We start from the raw sequence: 7644 nt of genomic DNA on the forward strand, positions 1-7644 counted from the left end.
GGAATCAGTACATTCAGGAATTTGCGGGGCCCATATGGGAGGAGCAGTGTTAGCCAAGAAAATCATCAGACAAGGCTTCTATTGGCTCACCATGGAAAGAGATTGTAGCGAGTATGCGAAGAAATTCCACGATTGTCAAATCCACGGCGATTGTAGTCATCTTCCAGCCATGGAATTACATGTGTTAGCACCTATTTGGCCATTCGCGGCTTGGGGCATTGACATCATTGGTGAGGTAAGGCCTAATGCTTCGAACGGACACAAGTTTATTGCAGTCGCCATCGATTATTTCACCAAGTGGGTAGAGGCAGAGTCGTTTAGCAAATTGGGATCCAAGCAGATGAGAAAGTTCATTGAAAAACACTTGGTCACCAGGTTCGGAGTGCCTCATCACATGATCACGGATAATGGGGTCCAGTTTCAGGGGGAAGTAAGAAGTCTCTTCCGAGAATATGACATTGAACATCACAGATCTTCTCCGTACCGTCCACAAGCTAATGGGGCAGTAGAAGCAGCTAATAAGAATCTTAAGAGGATTCTCGTAAAAACGGTGGAATCACATCGGAATTGGCATGAGCAGCTCCCACTCGCATTATGGGCTTATCGCACGACAGTCAGAACCTCGACTAGGGCAACGCCATTCTCCTTGGTATACGGAGCAGAAGCAGTCCTGCCGATTGAGATCGAAAAGCGATCGGTGAGAATCGCAGTGGAAGCAGAAATCCCCGAGACGGAATGGGTGAAGAGGCGATGTGAGCAGTTGGCTTTAGTTGACGAGAAAAGGATGGAAGCCCTTTACCATGTACAGTTATATCAAAGAAGGATGGCTCGAGCTTTCAATAAAAAGGTCAAGACCAGTCCTATCAAAGAAGGAGATTTGGTGCTGAAACAGATTCGTGTGACGCACACCGACCTTAGGGGCAAGTTTAAACCTACCTGGGAAGGGCCATTCGTCGTGAAGAAGATACTAAGCAAAGGAGCGGTGAAGTTAACTACCATGGACGGCATGGAATTCTCCGAACCTACCAACCTGGATAGGCTTAAGAAATACTCTTCGTAAGAAAAAAAAGAAAGAAAAATTCCCGATAGGTTGAAAACTCATCAAGGGCGGCCTATGCAACAATAAGGGACATCCCAGTGGGTGAAAACCCGAAAGGGCACTCATTTGAAAATTCCGGGATAGTAAAAGGAGAGGAGAAAAATCGCCGGGATCCGAAAACCGAAAGGCGGGTCCTGGTAACAGTAGTTATAACTTGAGCAATTACAAAAACAATGTATAAGAGGCTAAGTATTTCTGTTGTTTGTAAATAAATAAAGGCATGAATATATTTGACGAGAATGATTGGAATCATCATAATCTACTGAATGCAGGGTACTATGAATCATGAGTTATACATTTCCTACCTTACTTTTCACAATAAAAAAGCCTACCTGCTATCCACCCCGCTCCCTATACATCAGCTATACATCGGGGTAACTCTAATGAAAACTACAAAGCAATACATAATAAGCCTAATATGGAGGGAAGTCCCAGTAGGCCTCAAACCCCCTCAAATGCGATGCCCGCTCCGCAGATAAGGTCTCCTCGGTAACTCGGAGCCTCTCCTCAGCAACTCGTGCTCTCTCCTCGGCAGCGAGGCGTCCTGTGGTCTCAACATGCACCCTCTCCTCGGCAGCGAGGCGTCCAATCGTCTCATCACGTGCCCTCTCCTCAACGACAAGACGTCCAGCAGTCTCCCTCCGCATCACCTCCGACCAGTGGTCGTTCCGCTCTTGGTACACCTGGCCAACCCTGGCATCGGCCTCCCGCACCGACTCACTCCGTCTCCGCTCATGGGCGTGAAGATCGCTCTAAAAAAGAAAAAAAAGAAGAAAAACAGATGTGAAAAAAAAAGAAAAAACGAAGCAGCATAGGCAAGAACAGAAATCATACATACATGCGTGCATTCCACTACACTAAAATAAAGTAAGGATACATACCAGGTGATCGGCACAGCGCAAGCTGAGGCGGTCTCGGAGGTAACCGGATAGTCCCACATAATCTGTACAAGTCTCTCTTGTAGTCTGCGAAGCGTCGGGAGGGTCAAATGGCACCCTCGATGTGAAGAGGGGAGGAGCCATCTCGACACCCGCATAGGCTGCCCCGAACTCATCATAACAAACGGTGGCGAAATCTCTCCCGTAGTCCGGAACGGGCACACTAAAGGAGGACCTCTCCGGTCGGGCAGCACTGGAGGACTCGCCGACATAGTAGGGTGGCTCGCCCGCAGATGTCTGAGCTCGGGTGCCGTCAAAGAAGTCCGACAGATGAGCGCTCCTCCAGGACCCCTCCTGCAAATAAAAACACAATAAATACCGCTAACCATCTCATGAATAAAGGTAAATAGGCTGAACCACTCACCGGGACCTCCTCCTGACCGAAGACTGCCGCGACAGCCTCCCGTGAAAATACGTCTGCCACGGGATCCACCTCCATCGCCGCCGCTGGGGCATCCCTCGCGCTCAACAGAGTCGATAGGTAAAGATCACGGCCCCCGACATGAACCCACACCTCTCTACCGACGAACCGGCGGGTCAAGTCCTGACGGATGACCGACAAGGGCATGGTCCGCACCGCGAACATGGAAATGGGAATCTCGCCGGGTGACCAGTGTGCGTCCCTAATCCCGGTGATGCCCCGGTCGCCCAAATACCAAGCCCGCACGCAGGGGCCAGTGAGCACGCACTGCTGCTCCTGGATCAAAGTCACGTACATGTAGTCGGGACCGAAGTCAAGGTCGTCCCACCTGAATTTGATCTGAAAACACAAAAGGGGGGTCAGGTCAGATCAAACAAGAATCTAGCGCGACTAGAAGATATCTACGTGTCCCAGGGTCCGCGAGTCAATCCAGTCTAGGAGCCGCGCCACCGTCCATCTCTTCTCTGCGCCTAGGTCAAACTCTCTCCACCGAGTCATGAGAGGGAGCCTCGGTACTCGTGGTCGAGGCCGAGACTGGCTAGGAAGAATCCGCCTCTCGTACGCCCAAACCTGCGGTAAAAACAAGGGTCATGAACATAAAAGCGCGAAGGAGATAAAATGGGCGAGTCAAGGATGCGTCACGTACCAGTAGGGCAAATGTGAAACCACCGAAGTCCTTGCGCTTCCGGCAAGTCAAATCCAAAAACTTATATAAGAAGGCTAGGCCCGCTCCCGCCCAATCATAAGACGCTGCCGCATCCAAATCACTGAGAGCCCGAATAAGACCAACTGTAGACACCGAGTCGGAGGACCTGTGACGAAAACCTGAAAACAAGACGGTTGAAGCGGTTGATTCCGGAAGTTTTGAAAAAAAATAATAAGTACATAATAAGGAAGAAAAAGTTACGGCGGGTCGCTGTTGTCGATCGGATGGCTCGCGAATGCTTAGTGGCATGGTGCGAGTGCTTAACGACAGCCGACGCGCGTTCGACGACAGTCGGACGCCCGCTCGACAGCACTAAGCACGCGCTCGACGTCCGTCGGACGCACGCGTCCAACCACGAATGGCACGCGCTCGACGTCCGAGCGATGCACGGGCCCGGCGGCGCGGAGCACGCGCTCGTCGGCCACGGGGCGTGTGCGCCCGGCAGCGCGGAACGCGCATTCGGCGGCCATGACGCGTGGGCGCCCGACGGCACGAAACGCGCGCTCGACGGTCACGGGATGTGCGCGCCCGACGGTGCGAGATGCGCCCCGGTGGCCGTTGGGTGAGCGCCCAACAACGTCGGGCGAACGCCCAACGATCGTTGGGCGAACGCCCAATGGCAGTTGGGCACGCGCCCAACCTTTCGTTGGGCGCTTGCCCAACAATTGTTGGGCGGCCTCCCAACAATGATGGGCGGCCACCCAACTATTGTTGGGCGATCGCCCAACTATTGTTGGGCGATCGCCCAACAATGTTGGGTGATCGCCGAACAATGTTGGGCGATCGCCCAACGGAAGGTTGGGCGACCGCCCAACCCTCTTGGGCGACGCCCGATTTTGCTCGGGCGTCGCCCATTCTTCCGGGGATCCGATTTCCTATAAAAGGCACGGATCCCCATGCATTTGAGGAGGAGGAGCTTTTTTGGAAGGATTTTCTCACTGTAGACATTTTTAGAGAGAGAAAATTTATTTTTTGGGAAAAAACATTTTTTTTCCTAAAAATTCCAAATCTCCTAAAAGTTAAAATTTTATCAAAAACATCGGGAAGCACGATTCGTGGAATCAATCGACGTCAACCGTCAATACCGAACTTAAGGTATTATCCGAGGACTAGACTCTTTTATTTTATTTAATTTATTTCCTTCTTCTATTTATTTTTATGTTATGTTTTTATTTATTTAGTTATTCATTTATTTTATCACTTTTTATTTAATTTTGGATATTTATTTAATTTTCATCTCGTGTTGAATAAAATTGGGTTTTGTTTTAAAATAAAAAACCTCGTTTTGATATCCCAATACGAATCGTGATCCGATAAAAAGGTAGTTCGGGTATTGAAAACGTTGTAATTATAAGTTTTTAATTTAAATAAATTTCCAAATAATGTTTTAAAATAAAAACGTCGTTTTAGGAACTTCCGTTATTGACTATGACCCATTTTTGGTAGTTCGGAAATCCAAAACGATTGAATTAGACTTAATTTAAAGCTTTTGAATAAATCTGGAAACAATTGGAGTGCTGCTGTAATTTTCCGTTTCTGTCACTAATTGCTGTTTACCGACGGATTTTCCGTCGGTAAATCTGCTGGAATGTAAAAAATGCTGTTTTGGTCCCTGTTTCTTAACTTTTAAGCTTTTGGTCCTTTGTATATATATGTGTATTTATGTAATATAGATTTTCAAACTATTTTTAGACATTTGATACATATAGTTATTTAGAATGTTTATATATCATTTTTTATTTTATTTTAAATATAAGTATATGTATATATATATTTTCTTTTCTTTTTCCTTTACTTAAATGGTAATGAATTTTATTTTAAAATGATATTTACTTGGGTATTTTGGGGAGTGATTAATTAGTAGACATTTTGTGGATAAATGGATATTATTTTGACATTTGAATTATATTAGGTATGTATATATATAGTTTTGGGCTATTTGGGCTATATTAGTTATTATTAGATAAAACTATTTAGGAGACAAATGATATTTTCTTATTTAGGGGTTTTATTTATTATTTTCACATATTTAAAGTAAAAATGTATTATATTTAGTATTTTCATATATGTATTATATAGTATCTTTTCATTAACCTTTATTTCATGTTTCTTTTTGGCTAAAATGTATATATATATATGCCTATATTATTTTCTTTATTCTTTTGGTCATTCATGGGTCCATGTTTCAAATGGGCTTTATTTGGGAGTGAGTTTGGATTTAATATGTTTATTGTTGTAATTATGACAAGTAAAGAATCCATTAAGTAAAAAGGGGAAAATAAATCACAAAAAGGATTTTCAATTTAATTATTTAAACTAATAGATTTTTAGAGGTTCCTAATGTAAATAAATAGTGTTTTCTTGACATTTCAAATTGTTTCTCAAAACACCACGTTTTAAAATCTTAGTCCGTTCCAACGACAAGCGAACCTTGTAATTAAAATCATTTTCATGGTGAATAATAGAGTTTTCGAATCGTTTTCTTAATGATTTATACAAAATAAATTGACTTGTATGCTTAACCACGTTTTCTTATTAAAGGTTTTTTTTTACCTTAACGTTTTCAAACACTTGAGTCATTCCAACGGCGATTCGGGTGAACTTCATCAAACGGGGTTTTGAAACGTACCTAAATCGTTCCAACGGCGATTAAGGTACGAACCATATAAATAAACTCGTTTTGGGGAAATGAGTTAGTATAGAATTAACACGCAACACGACATGTAAATCCCGTGGTAAATAAACCACTTCTTTCTTCCTCCCCTCTCTTTGTATGTATATCAAATTGATGTAAATGGGTGATTTTTTACTAAAGTGGCTTTTCAATAATATATGCTCAAAACGGTTTCTAAAAAGAGAAAGAAAAGGTATCAAATGAATTTTAAACTTAAAGAAGTATACGATTAGTCCGTTATCGCCTAACATGCTGAGTAGGAGGCCGGTGGTTCATAACCGGGCGATGTCGGGGTGCCTAGTAGCCTTTCTCCGGAAAGGAGCTAGCCTTCTCGGCTCGTACCTAAGTTTCCCGAACCCACACCGGTCTCCCGCAAGGGATCGGTGTTCATTTTCCCATTCGTGGGTGGCGACTCTTCCATATCTCCGAGCTCCGGTCCTGCCGAGCAGCTTGATTCCACGATTGGTTGCTTTCGGCGCCAATCACCGCTTACGTCGCCATGAGGTGTCCACCCTCCGGTCTGCCCGGGAGATTAGGCCGCGGCACCTCGTCTAACAGCGGTTGATATGTTATTCCAAAGCCTTGTCCACTGCGGCTAGAAATGATACTTTCACTCCTCCTCCACCCGATATTGGCAAAACGAGGGAGAAAAGACATGGAACTCAGCGCACTCAGTACGCAGGTGGCGCATCTGGAAGCAAAGATAAGGGAAAAGGCAAGTTGCAAGCTGAAGAGCCTACCTTCAGGAAGAGAAAGTAGTTTAATCATCCTTCAGGACTAAGCATGTAGTTTGTGCTTAATATCTTTTTGTTTTTTTATTGTGCATCTTTTTTTGTTTTTTCTTGATTGTGCACTTTGATGTTTGTTTAAGCTATGGTAAGTACCATTCTATCCAAACTCTCAAAATACCATGTGCTAAAAACTGATAAATCAAAATTGAACAAACAAGCAAAAGTAACACATACTCAGTGTACGTTAAAACACCAGAACAATCTGTGCATCAAACTGATCTAGATTAGATCTTGGAAAATCTAGAACTGAATTAAGTCAGTAAAAGAAATGTCTTAAGCCTATTCGTTAAGCTAGGATAATTGATGCAACCCTTACGGGGGAGTAATTTCAGAAATATGAAAAACAATTCAATCATGGGGAATTTCAAAACTGAGTTCCATAACTATGTATTTTGCCAACATCAAAATGGGGGAGTTTGTTGAAACACCGTTCCACAAGATTTTGATTTGACAAAATCATCCATGATTAAGGAACAATTAAATTTAAGTGCTTTGATTTAATTGTACTAATCTGTTTGTTCAATGTTGAGTATAAACTTAAAAACAAAAAGATATAAAAAGAAAGACAGGACAAAGTCAGCATGAGATCAAAGGACAAGGTGCGTAGAATTGAACTCAGTACCAAAGAATAGAAGCATGAAGTTCAACAAAGTGGAATGGAACTCAGCATCAAAAGCTCTCTTACTAGTTGTCGTGCAAAACAAAACCGACCAAAAAGGGAACTCAGCATAAGAGTTAACAACAAACGAAGACAACGTATAAAGTAGAGGACGAGTAAATCCTCAGGACAGCATGAGAGATCCGTTCACTAGAAGACAAGTTTTGCAAACCGTCTGCACCAATAATTGAATCCTCGGAAATACATAATAGACACATTCTGAGATGTATGGGTCAATGGATTATTGCTAAAAGACAACTGCCGCAAAAAGATGAAGTCTGCAGGAACAAGACAAGCCTGACATCTGAAGAATTCAGAGGATAGGATTGGCCTGAAATATCTGAAGCTGACAAGAAT

The sequence above is a fragment of the Euphorbia lathyris genome, chromosome 4 (assembly GCF_963576675.1).
Source record: "Euphorbia lathyris chromosome 4, ddEupLath1.1, whole genome shotgun sequence".
Lineage (NCBI taxonomy): Eukaryota > Viridiplantae > Streptophyta > Magnoliopsida > Malpighiales > Euphorbiaceae > Euphorbia > Euphorbia lathyris.